The sequence below is a fragment of the Terrapene carolina genome, unplaced genomic scaffold, assembly GCF_002925995.2.
Source record: "Terrapene carolina triunguis isolate 2854851 unplaced genomic scaffold, T_m_triunguis-2.0 Scaffold93, whole genome shotgun sequence".
NCBI lineage: Eukaryota > Metazoa > Chordata > Testudines > Emydidae > Terrapene > Terrapene triunguis.
In genome coordinates, this window is record NW_020664444.1 from 28,809,589 (window position 1) to 28,824,291 (window position 14,703).

Below are 14,703 nucleotides of genomic sequence, written 5' to 3' on the forward strand. Positions count from 1 at the left end.
CCTTTTGCCTGAAAATCCAAGGTTCAAAATCAGCCCTAGGAAACAGTTATATTTTGTTACTTAAAAACAAAAACTGAAGACAATATGGTACACAAGGATATTTTTATGTTGTTTTTGTTTTGGGAGAGATTCGGTAAAAACAAATACATAATAATAATAATACTAATAAAAAAAAAACCTACAACAGACCAACCCAACCAACCAACCAACCACAAAAAACACCAAACAACCAGTCTACTAATGATACTCTCTTTTTAGCTTATTTCATTTTATTTCATTTTCAATAGAAAGCTCACCTAAACTCATGAGACTAAGGACCAATTAAAGGTACTAGCTGTTACTTTAGACCTGTTTTCATTTTACAAAATTTCACAAACAACATATTTTTCTGGAGAGGTTTCATGAAATAAACCAGAGATTTCACAATCTTTAACATGACCTCCACTACTCTATCACCCTTTGATGCAGCTCTAATTGAGGATGCCAGCACAGGTTGTAGAATTAGGAAGTGCATATGGTATTCGTTTGTGTGAAGCCTGCCATCTAAGCTCTGCCAACAAAACAGATTTGGATGGATTAGTATGTGTGTGCATGTATTTGTTTCTTGTTAGACAGTACATGTGTGTGTATGTGTGTGTGTGGCCTTCCTGTTTATTGTTTCCTGCCCCCTTTTCGTTTTCTGGTTTCTGCTCCCTCAACTCAGTGTTTCAGTTCCTGTTCCCGTGTGTACGTGCATAGCTTTGGATGTTTGCAGTTACTCATGGCCTAGTGCTACATACCTGCTATTTGGACTGTTATTATATTTTGTTTAGACTGTTGCTGACTTAATTGGTTCATGGTTATTACATATTTTGATTTATCACTTACCCACACATCTTGTTTCAATTTCCTTGTTTTGGGATTGTTGTTCTGGGGTGCATCAGAGTGTAACATCCTCACAAGTAAAAACACGTAGGTGTGGCCCCAAGTCAAGAAAATTAAGCCTGTAACCAGGTTTAAAAGTAACAGCTAGCACCTTTAAGTGGTTCTTAGTCTCAAGAGTTTAGGTGAGCTTTCTACTGAAAATGAAATAAAAGAGAATACCTTTAGTGGCGTGGTTGGTTGGTGTTTGTTTTATTGATTGATTGTTGTTGTGGTTGGTTGGGTGTTCTGTTGTTATTGGTTTGTTTTTCTTTTTGTGTTTGTTTTTTCACAAGCTCTCTCAAAACAAAGAATTCAACTACCATGGATGACTTTTTGAAGCATCGTCCTTAGTGGGCTACTATGCTATGCTATCTGGCCAGCTAATAGTTCAGTTGCCTAAAATATATTGTAATATTTCTGGGTTTTTTTATATTTTATTATTGTGATACTAGTTTGCATAGCAATTTTCATCCTGAAGAATCCTTAAGACATTTACATATATGTACACATAGGAACTACTTCACCCACCACTGATATGTCACTGACTCATCTTGAGGAGTGGGAGATGTGATTGGACTGCTGTGAAGTAGACAGTCCCAGAAGGAATGGGGAGTGCAGGCGTGTGAATGCATGGATGGGGCCCATCTCCTTTAGAGGCTCTTCACTTCCCACTGGCCAACCAGCTGGAGAAGAGAACTGACTGGCCCCTCACTCTCTGCTCATTAATTTTAAAACCTTGGCTAGTCTTGTGGTACACCCCCTGTACTTGTGGTACAGGGACTATATTTTTAAGGATGCTGTGGGTCTGACTTATTGCCTGTTTTGGGGGTCAGGAAGGAATTTTTCCCATTCAGATCACATTGGCAGAGGTCTGGAGGGTTTTTATTTATTTATTTATTTGTTTGTTTGTTTATTTTTGCCTTCCTCACAGCATTGTGGATGCACAGTTAAGGTAAGCAGGAATAGGACTTAGAAATTAATATTAATAATGTGTTGAAATGTTGAGTTAATTACAAACAAAGATCAATATAGCATCTAATGAAATATAAGGGGGAAATTGGGTAATCTGATCCAAAAGATAGTACCTCCAACAGCCGAATGCCCCCTGATGACATGCTGAGCTGACTTGGAAGGAATGAGTGCCCCTTACTGAGTCACCAACACTATCTCCTACAGCACTTACATTAGAGTTTTTCTTTGGAGGCTTCCCAACCAACTCCCTTCCAGGTGTGGTGAGTTAGGGCTGATGACTAGGTCACAGCCTTAAGTGGTACGCCCAGAGGAACTATCATCTCCCCAATCACAAAGTAAACAAAACCTTGCAAGCCGCCATAATTGCAAAAGTGTGGGGTAAGGGATGCACACAGCTAGATATTCTGCTAATTTTAACAAGAAATATTACTCATCTTTATGTAAAATACCTGGTTAGAATAAATGCCTATTGGTAAAATAATTTTTCTTCTTCTCAGCGTATACACTGTCAAGCTAAACATCTTATAACATATGCCATCACTGTTTTCATCACTACTTTCAGGCACTGAAACCAACTGACAGAACAGATGGTTCTGCAGCATCATAGATGGTACACAAAAGCCTTGTCCTCACTAGGATATTTTTCTTAAAATTAGCCATCCTTGCAGCATTGGTTCACTCCACTGACAATAGCAACTGTGGGAATGTTTGTGCAGACAAGAATTGGTGGCCTCTGGCTTTGAACCACCTCATTGTCTAGGCCTGAACTTAGCATGGTTAGATGAGACAATGCTTACTGTGCTGGTGGTTTCCTATGGCCCTGCCTACACTGGTACTTTCATGATTCTAACATCAATAGATCTGAACTGGTAGAAGAAAGGGTGGGAAATTTTAGGGAAGAAGTCCTGGGAGAAGATCTTCCAAACTGTTTGGGGAGTCAGGAGCACAAATCCTGTTGATTTCTCTGGGACTTGTGCTGCTTAAACCTTGGGTGTTTGAAAAATCTCCCTCCGATATAGACACAGAAAGAAAGAAATCCTGAGTCCTGGTCTACTCAACGTTTTGTATTGGTATAACTATTCCAGTTAGGTTTTTTTTTTTTTTTAACCAGTAGAGGTATACCGGTGCAACTGTAATCCACACACCTTCTGGGTGTGGTGTTCTGTCCCATCTAGTGGCACCAAGACCACTTAGAGAGATTAATGAGTCTGCTCTACAGCCTTAGCTAACAGCCATATGGCTTTTAGTTCATGCAGTAGAGGCTGATGCACTAAGCTCCAGAGGCCCCAGGTTCAATCCCACCTGCCGGCGACCGGGGTCTGTTGGCATTACACAATGCCTAGTGTAGACACACTTATAAAGGTACCTTATAGCAGTGTATCTTATTTGGATAATAAGCTATACACATATAAAGCACCTTTTTACAGGTATAACCGAGTCCACATTAGAAGGTGGTACTAGTTTAATTATATTGGCATAGTTAAAGCGATACAACTTTTGTACATAGGCAAGGCCTTAGTATATAATGATATTAACAACTGTGAAAGAAACGCTAATACTACAATTGGAAACGGCACTGTAGCATATTAAATGTCATTTCATTAGATGATGCATAGTAATGCAGATCACTCTGATTTTCTGTGAAGTACCACAGTGGAGGGGTAATCCATTTCAGCAGTCTCCATGTAAATCAGAGATACATAAGACTGATATCCATGGAAGATTCTAATTTCTTGTAGAGAACTGAATAATTTACAGCAACAGACTGATTAAACCAAATGTATCTACATTCTATACCCCACTATTTCTCTGGAAATTTTATACAAACCTTAATGGCAATACAATAAAGATAAATCAAATATAAAAATCTCACATAAATATGAATCATCAGAGTCCCTCGCTGGTGATAACTTAATAATATCTGTGATGAATATTTGAGTTTAAATACAAAACCAAAATAGAAATACGCCTGAATCCATCACACACAAATACCTTCAAAGGTAAATTAAAACAGACTATCTAGAGTGAATATCCATTATGTTTGCAGGACTGAGTTACACCAATGACACATTTATATCAAATCTATCAATCTCTTATTTTCAGAGAATAGGAAACAATTTCTTCTGAACCACAGAATCAAAGACATTATTGGTCGAAATGACTTTCTTGGTCATCTAGGCTACCCTCCTGACAATACAAGTTTGCTCCCTATAATGTATTTGAAAAAGTACTTTGTTCAGTTAAATTTTAAATGTATCAAGGAATGGAGCTTCCTCCATTTCTGCTGGGGATGTATCATAATTTATAGGCCTCATTGTCAGAAGTTTTTCCTGATACCCAATGTGAACTCCCTCTCCCGCATCTAGGTACATTCAGAATATCACCCTATTATCAAATGTAAATTTCCTGGTACAACCACTTATGGGAAATGTGCATTTCTATATTTTAACAAAATTACCCCGAGGAGTTCCTTACTTTTCACTGATGCTCAGTTGTTAAGAGAGTTACCAATTTTTTTGAAATGACAAAGAGCTAAACATTTAAGAGCACATCTAGAGACAGAATTTACACTATAAAACTAGAGATGGGTCCAAACCAAATCCTCAGACCTTAACAAATCTTTGGGACATTCATGTATGAATCCAAACTTTGCAAATGCAAATTTAAGCCTACCTCTCTATGAAACAAACCACTTTGTATAACTGGCATTATCCAATTTGTATTATAATTACAAAATCTCAACCACAAAACCTCTTCTACTTACAGGTTTCAGTAGGGAGTACCCAAGACCCAGGTCCATCAACATGTATGAACCTACCATATGCACCTGGGCAGAGTTTCAATCAAACCTACTTCTTCTACGGGCTCCAATGACATATTTTGGGCAGTGGTGAGCTGGAGCCGGTTTGCACTGGTTCACAAGAACCGGTTGTTAAATTTAGAAGCCGGTGTAGAACCGATTGTTAAAGGGGCCGGCAGGTGGGCAAACTCCGGTCCGCAGACCACATCCGGCCCGCGGGACCGTCCTGTCCGGCCCGCCTGAGCTCCCAGCTGGGGAGGCTCCCCCAACCCCTCCCCTGCTTCCCCCCCCCACCCTTGCAGAGCATCATGGTAAGGGGGCCGGGGCTGGGAGGAGGAGTTGGATAAGAGGCAGGGAGAGGTTGTAGGGGGGCGGAGGTTCGGGGGGCGGGGGCGGTCAGGGGACGGGGAACGGGGGGAGGGGGTAGGGTAGGCGTGGGAGTTCCAGGGATCTGTCGGGGTGGTCGTGGATGGGGTTGGGGCAGTCAGGGGACAGGGAGCGGGGTGAGTTGGGTAGGGGGTGGAGTCCTGGGGGGCAGTTAGGGTGGGGGGGTCTCGGGAGGGGGTGGTCAGGGGACAAGGAGCGGGGGTATTGATAGGTTGCAGGTTCTGAGGGGGGCAGTCGGGGGCAGGAAGTGGGTTGGGGTCGGATGGGGGGGGAGACAGGCACGTGGGGCTTCGGTGGCAATTCGGTGGCGGGGGGGGGGTCTTCACTCGCTCCGGGTGAAGGACCCGCCACCGAAATATGCCGCCGAAAACCCGGAGTGAGTGAAGCCCCTCCCCGTCCCTCCCTCCCTCACTGCCGAAGTGCCGCCGAGGACCTGGTAAGGAACCAGTTATTAGTATTTTGGGGGTTGTGTGAAGCCAGGCTAAACTGAGCAGTTTGCATTGGTTTAACTTTAATAGTTTTGCTTTCAGTTTTTGGATTAATTTTAAGTTAAAGTAAAATTCAGGAGATGCTGACCCAGGTGAACTAAAGCAACCTTTCCTCTTTCTCCTGGCCACCCCACTGAATCACATCACATATGGTGAAATAGATTTTCAATAACTTCTCACTATATTAGACTTGGTTGTCTCGATGGGAGCCAAGGGCTGGAATGCCCAAAGGGGACTGTGTTTAGCTTCTGGTTAACCAGTTGGCTTGGTGACTCTAATTATAGAATAAACCACCAATTTTGGGGTTGTCTCCCCTATTTCTTGCAATCTGCCCTGAATGTGACGTGCTCAGTGTGGTCCATCCCAGGCACACTCTGACTCTGTTGGGCTCTGGGTCAGCTTCCAACATGCTATCTCTGTGTCTCCCCATCAGCTTCCCACTGAGCTGACCACTTCCCCCATCCGTCTCTGCCAGGTGCACCTTTAAGCAGATCAGGGTCTTTTGATCTCTCTCTTCTCAGCCTTGGCCAAATAGCCCTGTCACCATACTTGAGGCTGAGGATCCCTCTTCATGGCGATAAACTTGGCTATTGTGTCTGAAGAGATGTTCTTTACCTGGGCCATTGTTTTATCCTTCTCCTGGCTGGTTCCTTAACAATCCAACTTTTACAGCCTTGTTTGATCGGACTAAATGCATTCAATACCCAACTAAATGGGGAACCAGGGTCGTGCATAATATTAATAAGAAATAATACAGACATTTTCCCAATTTATCACAATCAGCATTTATCATTACAATGCTTTTCTGAAATCACAAATCTGAACTATTTGCGAGGAACCTCTAAAATCTCTCTGTATTATGACCCCCCAATCCTGGCCACTGTTTGTTTGCACAAACTGTTAAACTGTTGTCCTTGAACAGATTTCTACAGTGGGACTTTCAAAAGTGCTATGGGTTGGCCTAAATCTGTGTCCACTGGAGTCAGTGGTAAAATTCCCAGTGACTTCAAAAGTAGCAGACTTAGGCCAACACCAGAAAATGATTGAATAGAAGTTCTGAAAATTCTTAGGGCTAGTCTACACTCCACGATGGGCATAGCTATCAGTGCTGGGAGAGCGGCTCCCAGCGCTAGTGCACTGTCTACACTGGCGCTTTACAGCGCTGAAACTTGTTGTGCTCCGGGGGGTGTTTTTTCCCCCCACAGAGGTTTAATGTGTGTGCATAATTTTTATGAAAGTTAATGGGAGTTGCACACATACATGAAGGGAAAAAGAGAACACAAAGTAGGCTATAAGCTTCTTGGGCTTTAATGACCCTTGTTTCATGTAACATAAGCAGGGGGAGATTTTCAAAGGCACAGAGGCTCAAAAGGTGCTAAACTCCCTTTGGCGTTCAATTGGAATTGTGAACTTAACTTCCCTGTGTGCCTCTAGAAATATCACCTGCAGTGTGTTAGTATATCTCTGGACAAAAATCACAATAACTGAAGAGTGACAGAGCTGGAGGAGGAATATGATTAACAATCACCAAATCAACATGTAAAAAGTGTTGGATGTTAATTTTTTTTAAGTAAATAGTTTTACAAATTTATTACATTAAAATGACAATGCTTGAACATTGTTGAACTATTTCAGTCATTTTGTTTATGCTTTGTATTATTCAAGCATTTGTATACATTACAACCCTAGCTGCTATTTTTGATTGCATTTTGACAAAGCAATCTAAGAGGAATACCTGGTATATGATACTTCACAGCTGTTATCTTTTATTCAGAGCCAAATAGAGGAATCCAGACTAGTACTAACTGCTTCTAATTGTTATTCTAAGGAAATATGTTGAATATCAGCTTTGAGTCAAGCTACATTAAAGCTCTATTTCCCCCCCTTTCCCGCCATACTGCATTTTAATCACTTGCCATGATAGAGGTGGGTTTTTGTGTGTGTGTGTGTGTGTGTGGATGTCTACTGTATGTTTCACTCATCAGCAAAGATGGCAATAAGGTTCCAAACTTCAGGTGCTTCACATAATCATCCACATGGCCATTACTGTGCTATGTTTCCTTTGTCAAATAATTCAGGCTTGGACTTGTAAGTACAGTTACAAATTGCAATCTTCACCATCAGCCATGCATGTGCTAATGCAGCCCTTCAAATGTGTGTGTGTTGGAAACTCAGGGGAGCCAGAGCATATGCTATGAAGGAGACTGGGGGAGTGCAAGGAGCTTGTCCAAGCAGTTTGACATTCATTAAGCTAAAGTGAACCTCTGCTCTATCTGAAGTTGCTTGCTATACATTGCAGACTAGTTCAGGAGGAGTTTTCCTGGTATAAAGGGTGGCATAGAAATATCGTATATACTCGATCACAAGCTGGTTCGTTTATAAGCCGACCCCCCCCAAGATGGATAAACCGACCCTATAATTCAGGGGTCAGCAAACTTTGGCTCCTGGGCCATCAGGATAAGCCACTGGTGGGCCGAGATGGTTTGTTTACCTCGAGCGTCCGCAGGCACGGAGGTAAACCTAAGCAAACAAAGAGACCCAGCATTCCAGCTGCTTACCCTGACGGGCTGGGACAGCAACTGGTAGGGGAATTTTTTGGGGGGGGAGAAGCTGGGGGTCAGGGGAGTAACCCCTATGACCACCCACCACATGACCCCACCCCTAGCCCAGGACCCCCATACTCTCCCCATCCCATCCCCTCCCACCTTATCTGGGGAGGGCCAGGGGAGGATGTCTCTGGCCCAGCTGGAGCTGCTCCGTCAGGCTGGGTGGCACAGCCGCAGCATGTTCCAGCAGGCTGGGCCGGGCAGCACGGCCACAGCCTGCTCGGGGGGGCGGGGCCAAGCGGCACGGCTGCAGCTGCTTCGGAGGCTGGGGGAAGAGCAACGTGCCAGAAGCAGAAAAACTCTGTCCCCACCTCTTCCCTTCTGTCTCTGGTGGCTGTGCTGCCTCTCCTTGCTCCCTCTGTTGGGGGGAGGGGCTGTGTCCCACCTCTCCCTCTCTATACCCGTTCATAAGCCGACCCGCTTCTCTGGTGCTTCTCTTTTTACTAAAAAAATTCAGCTTATGAACGAGTATATACAGTAAGTACAAATGAGGTTGTGGGACAAGTGTATATTGAGGCTGGTGTATCATTGCTAATCTTTCACATGCTATCCACTCTCAAACAACAGATCTGTCTTATGCTCTATATGCCTTCTTGCATCTTTAGTCTTGTAGGTCCTAGTTTCTTGAATGCTTTACCACACCGATCTTGCAAGTTTTTGTAATTCAATCTAAATCTACTCTTGAAAAATATTTGTTCCTGTGTTTTTTTTCTTGTAACACTAATGTAATTTGGTTTTTATCCCTCCTCTGGTATCTTCACATCCTCCCTAAATGGCTTGTGAAATGATTCCCTCTATGAAAGATATTATATCCAATAACATTTGCTTCCTCATTGTAAGTTTAGCGTAGCTGGGCATACAAATTGCTTTTTGTTTGTTTGATGTTAATATTGATGTAACGCCCACTTGGTACGGCACTTTGTCCCTCTCCAGTGGCGGGTCGGACACAGAGGTTGATAAGCCTGGTATGACCTTGGCTAACAGAGCTCGGTCTTTTAACTCAGACAGTAGAGGCTAATGCATTAAGATCCAGAGATTGATTTCTACTGCCAGTGACACACCCAGGGGTGTTGGCATTACACTGAGATAGGCCCTAACCTAACAAACTCGGTCTCAGGAGATCCACCTCTGAACTTTGGGTCTCTAAGTCAATGTACAGTCTGGCCATATGAGCTAACTCAGTGCAAGACAATAGTAATCAACATATTGGCTATGTCTCCTAAAACATTGCCATTTTCATAAGAGTCAGTATTGCTCTGAATTTAGAAAACTGTTATATAATGTAGGCTTTGTATGGTTTACAGCTGCCACATTCCATCATCTCAGACTATCTCCCCCCCCCCAGTGAAATCTTTGGATCACTTACCCATAGTGTAGATTCCTTTGTTTTTCTGGTAGTTGCCAGCATAAACCACCTACACCTCAAACTCTATGATGTTCTTTTTGTTTGTTTGTTTGTTTTTAAATTCATTCCATGCTATAAAGAGGTGTTCAGCTGAGAGGCACTTAGCTTCACCTGATGATCCCCAGAAAGGCTAAAGCATAAACATTGCCTGAACTCCAAACAGAAAAAAAAAATTGCATCGTTGTGCTTGGAGCCTGATTTGAGAGCCTGCTAGCAAAGTAACTGAGTTTAATAAATTGAATGCAATGAGCTTTATTCGATAACTGGTGTCTACCCTAAGCTTCTAAGAAACTCCATCCACCTCAGCTGTCCAGCAAGATAAAATAGTACCATATACTCTGGACTAGCAAAAAAACAAGATAAAGCAGGAATTTTAGATACAGCAGCTCTAATTTGCAGGTCAGACCATGATGGCAGTAAATGATTTCTAGATGTTTATGGAAGCAGCAATATTCAGAACTGGTTGAATATTATTAAATTGAACACACTCACACAAAAGGGAGTGTTTTCTTTGGTGAACAAATCATTTGTAAATCATTTCTAATTTCTGAAAATGCATTTGTTATTCATAAGTATTCACCAAGCGCTTTGAATGAATAATTTGCAGACTATTGGTAGTTTGTAACCTGTTTGCAAACTGTTCATTACAACCCCTAAATTGAGCCCCTGCTGCAATGGCAAAGAAACGCAGAATCAATGGGGCATAAAAATGCCTCAAGAACTTGCCTTGTAGTGACCTCTGGGACAGGGTCTTTTCTGGAGTGGATGGGAGGGGATACACAGCTGGCTTTATGTATCCTGCTGAAGGCTTCTAACACCTGTGATAGTCCCCTTGGAGGGGGCTGCATGTGCATTATGGGTTCTTTGGATGGGATCCCAATAAGAAAAAGTGCAACAACAGTAATGAATTGACCTAGCACAGAGACTGGGTTCTTCATTTGGGGGATCAGTTTCCAGCTAAATTCAAGTGGCAGTTGCTTCTGCCACAAGTTGAGTATTTTAATTCTGTCAGCCAATAAGAGTCCAGTGAGATTAATGTCCCTCTGCCAGGAAGGGAGAGCAGTGTGGCTTCTGTCAGCTGTGTAACAGCAAGAGGAGGAGCAGAGAACTCAGTGTTTGGATCAGTGTCTGGCTTCCTGAGCTGAGCAATGCCAACTCTTCTCTGAAATTATTATTATTGAGAAGGGGGAAGAAGGTGCATGTCACCTGTGACTTTCCCAAATGTAAAAACCTGTTGATGGGGGGATAACAAGCACTCCTCTCAAATCCCTCCATATCTTTCCTATATGTCTGTGTGGGATTGGGGGGGAGGGAGATTCCCCCTTACCTACTCTCCCTAACTGCTTCAAATTTCTGGGGATGGGAGGGATGCTCTCACCCTTCTTGGGGATGCAGGCTAAGGGGCACCTTGCCCCCCTCCACTGCTGTCATAGGGCTACCAGCAGCCTCTTCAGACAGCCTCTTCCTATGCAGAAGCAGTCTCTTCAGACAGCAACTGCGGCTTCATCTGGTCCCAGTCCCTGCAATGGAGCACAAGTCTAGCTGAGTGTGGGGAAGATGAGCTGTGTTAGACTTGTAAACAGAAAGAGGAAGGAGAGGGCTTTAAATGTACCAATAAAAAGGAGAACAAGTCTGGCCATTTACCACCTTGACATTTACCTTCACAACAAGTGGTGCCAATGAGGAAAACTGCACTTTAAAGTATGGTGTGTATAAAGCCTGCTGCAGAAGAAAGACAACATTCCTGACCTTCCTTTAGAAAGCAGAAAGAAAGAAGCTCCTTTCTGCTTCAAAAATTCACCTGCAAATTAGCTCATAGAAAACTTGCTTTTTATAAAGCAAAAAACCTCCCAGACAACCCAAATGCAAAACTTTACAGTCTTTATTTTTGCAATCAATTTTTGGTACTATTGGAAAATCACTTTGAAGAATCCACTGAAGAAAATGTTCAAGAAATTGATGCAATAGTGTTAGGTTATAATATGGCATTTTCCTTGTGATTCTACTATAATGTTTACCTCCACTTAGAAAGGTTTTAGGTGCCTGATTTAGATTTTTAAAGAGACAGTTAAGATTATGAGCTTTTATAGTCTTCACTACTTTGCTATAGATATCATATTACAATTTGATCTCTGTTTCCACTGAAAATATTTTATGGAGCAGTGGTTTGGATTCTGCTGTAGTGTTATTTTTTGCACCTTAAAATAGTTGTTCATTTTTCGACACTTCCCCAAATTTGTATCCAGTAGTTTAGCTGGTGGCTGCTGTAAAACTTAGTAACCCCCCAACAGTCAGACTGATTGGAGAGAAGGCATAGCATGTTTAATAACTGCATGAGGCTCAACTAAGACTCAGTCTGCTCATGCTTCAGATATATACAGTTCTCACAGGGAATGAACTTTAACATAGGATTTAGTAGTCACTCCCATACTAATAATGTGATAGGTTTTTCACTGAAGCATGCTACATTTTTTCTTTGCACACCATAGGATATGTCTCAGTTTAAGCATCAATTGAAACTACACTTTTTCTATGCATGTACATTGACCGTGACTGGCATAACTGACTATTGTTTCAACTAAGACATACATACTAAAGACTTAGTGAGTGTATCTAGAGAGCAGCTATCTATAACATCTTTATCCTCAGTTTGCACTGAATGAATCTTGCAGTTAGATTGAGATGGTTGATCTCATTAACATTAGTGGCGATCAAATCTAAAAGTATTAGAGTTAACTGCAATCTATTGCTAAGCACCTAGTTGTGCCTAGAGTGAAAGATCTTTGCAGAAATAAATGACTGAAGGAATGCTTAGGAGCTGAATCAGCGCAGTGTAGCCATTTCTTCTGTTTATTACATGATTAGCTGTATTAAAGTTGTGCAACTGAATCCTTGCCTGTCAAAACTCTGCTTAAAATATTTTTGGACCAAATTCATAACACTGTAAGCTGATGGTTTTTGCATGGTTAACAATGTAGAAATTGGGCTGATCATTCAAAAATAAGACCTTTTATTCCTAGGCTTCCTCCACCTTCCCCCCAAATTAGATAAGTAGGACCAAATTCTATGTTGGTGTCAATTGGCACAGGTCCATCAAAGTCAATGATGCTTTACACCAGCAAAGAATCCAGCCTGTGATACTTTTAGATGCAGTGCTTTTACTTGTAAACACTAGACTTCAGATTGGTATTAACCCATCCTTTTATATGTTATACACCTGAAATTGTTTCCTTTATTCAGAGTATCACTGTGGTGCATTTTACTCATTGTTTTCTACATGCTTTTATTGATTTTTATTTAAATAGTGTCTAGGAATTTTTTACATTACAAAGTCCCTATACATTATTTTAAATTGTATTCATGAAATTATGCACTTTAGTGATCAGAAATATCACTGCTATACATTAATTTTGAAAAGAATAAAATAGCACTTCTTTGCTCAATATCAATGGATCTGAGAGACACTGTAATAGCTATGGATGCAAATAACCAAACAAAAACAAAGACCAAAAAATAAAACCAACCCAAAACCCCACCCCACAGTAACAAAAAACCACTATATTCACTAATGAAAGTAACTTCACAACAACTACATTTCTAATGCAAGTTCTTCAGTGTATTAATCAATGATATTTAGATTGTGATTGATATTCTCAGTGTGTTACCATCTGGCAGATTAGTCACTGGCCAACTGGGTCCGTGCCCAGGGGCCCCGGCCTATTGGAGAGGCCCCCAGAAAAATGTGTGCCGCCGCGCTCTGACCAGTTCTGCCTGCTGGCCTGGCATTCCTGCCGGGGAGTGGGGTCAGGGCGTGTGGTCTTGTCCTGCTCTGCCCGCCGGCCCGGCGCTCCTGCCAGGGAGCAAGGGAAGTCCCAACCCCACACCCCGGCAGGAGTGCGGGGGGCAGGCATGGGGGGGATTGCAGGCAGAAGGGGTTGGGAGAGGCCTCCACTTGCTCTGGCCCAGGGCCCCACAACCCCCTAATCCGTCCCTGCTTGTGAAATAGACAAAGCTACTGTGCATTTGATACCCTAGCATTAGACTAATTAGACAAAGGCCCAAATCTTGTGGCGTACTCTACTACTTTTGTGCTACTCTGGTGGCACTGGGAATCAGAGATTGGGTGTATTTCCTTTGCTGAGGATTCTCCCAGTCTTGGGGAGTTGCCAGTAGGTGTTGAGCCAGCATAGCTGCCTTCTACACCCCCTATCTCGGCAGCCCCTGGCATAAGGAGGTGACATTGCTGGTGCACACACTACTCTGGCAATCCAAAGGTGGTGAACTGTCTCCTGGGAACTATAATCAGGAGATGAGTTTCAAACAGCCCTTATGAGGCTCTAAATTTCACTGAGGCTGAGGCTGGTACAAAGATCACATCAAAATAAAAAAGCCATTACTGAGTTCCTGACATCCCACCTCCTAAAATTTTAAATTATTAAAACTGAATACCACTATATTTTGTATTAAAATCTCTTTTGAGCTTCACAGTGGATAACACTTTGTTTGCTAAATGTGGACTTTTAAAATATGACAGTAAGTAAATCACTGTTGACAATGGATTGTTCACAGCATATGGCCAAAAGATGCATGTGATTTTAATAAGGAGAGTACACCTTCTTAATGTTAATCCTTGCAGAAGGAAGAGGTCTATCTCCAAACCAAGATCTGCTCAAAGATGTGTATGACAGCTGAGAAATTTATCTCCAAATTCCCTCAGCTTGTCGTGTGCCACATGATGACTTTTCCCATGGTAGCAGGCAAGAAACAAATTAAGATGTCATATATATAATATGGAGATAAAAATAACCCCCATGTCCACATGATGAACAGAATGAGAGGTCAGCATACATATTTGCACATTAATTGGAATTACATGATTCTGTCTTGTTCTATCAAGTCACTACTGTATGTTCTTTAGGAAATGTCTCCCTTGCAATGATTAAGCCAGCTTTATCACACAAACATACATACACTTTTCCCTAATTATCTTCCTTCCCTTGGTTTGCCAAAATAGAAAGTACTACCTGTGTGTATCATGTGACTGAAAATGTATACACATGAATGTTTATATCTTACTAGATTATGTTAACTTGAAGATAATCTGCAATGAATACCAACTTTTATTGTAATAATCACAGAACA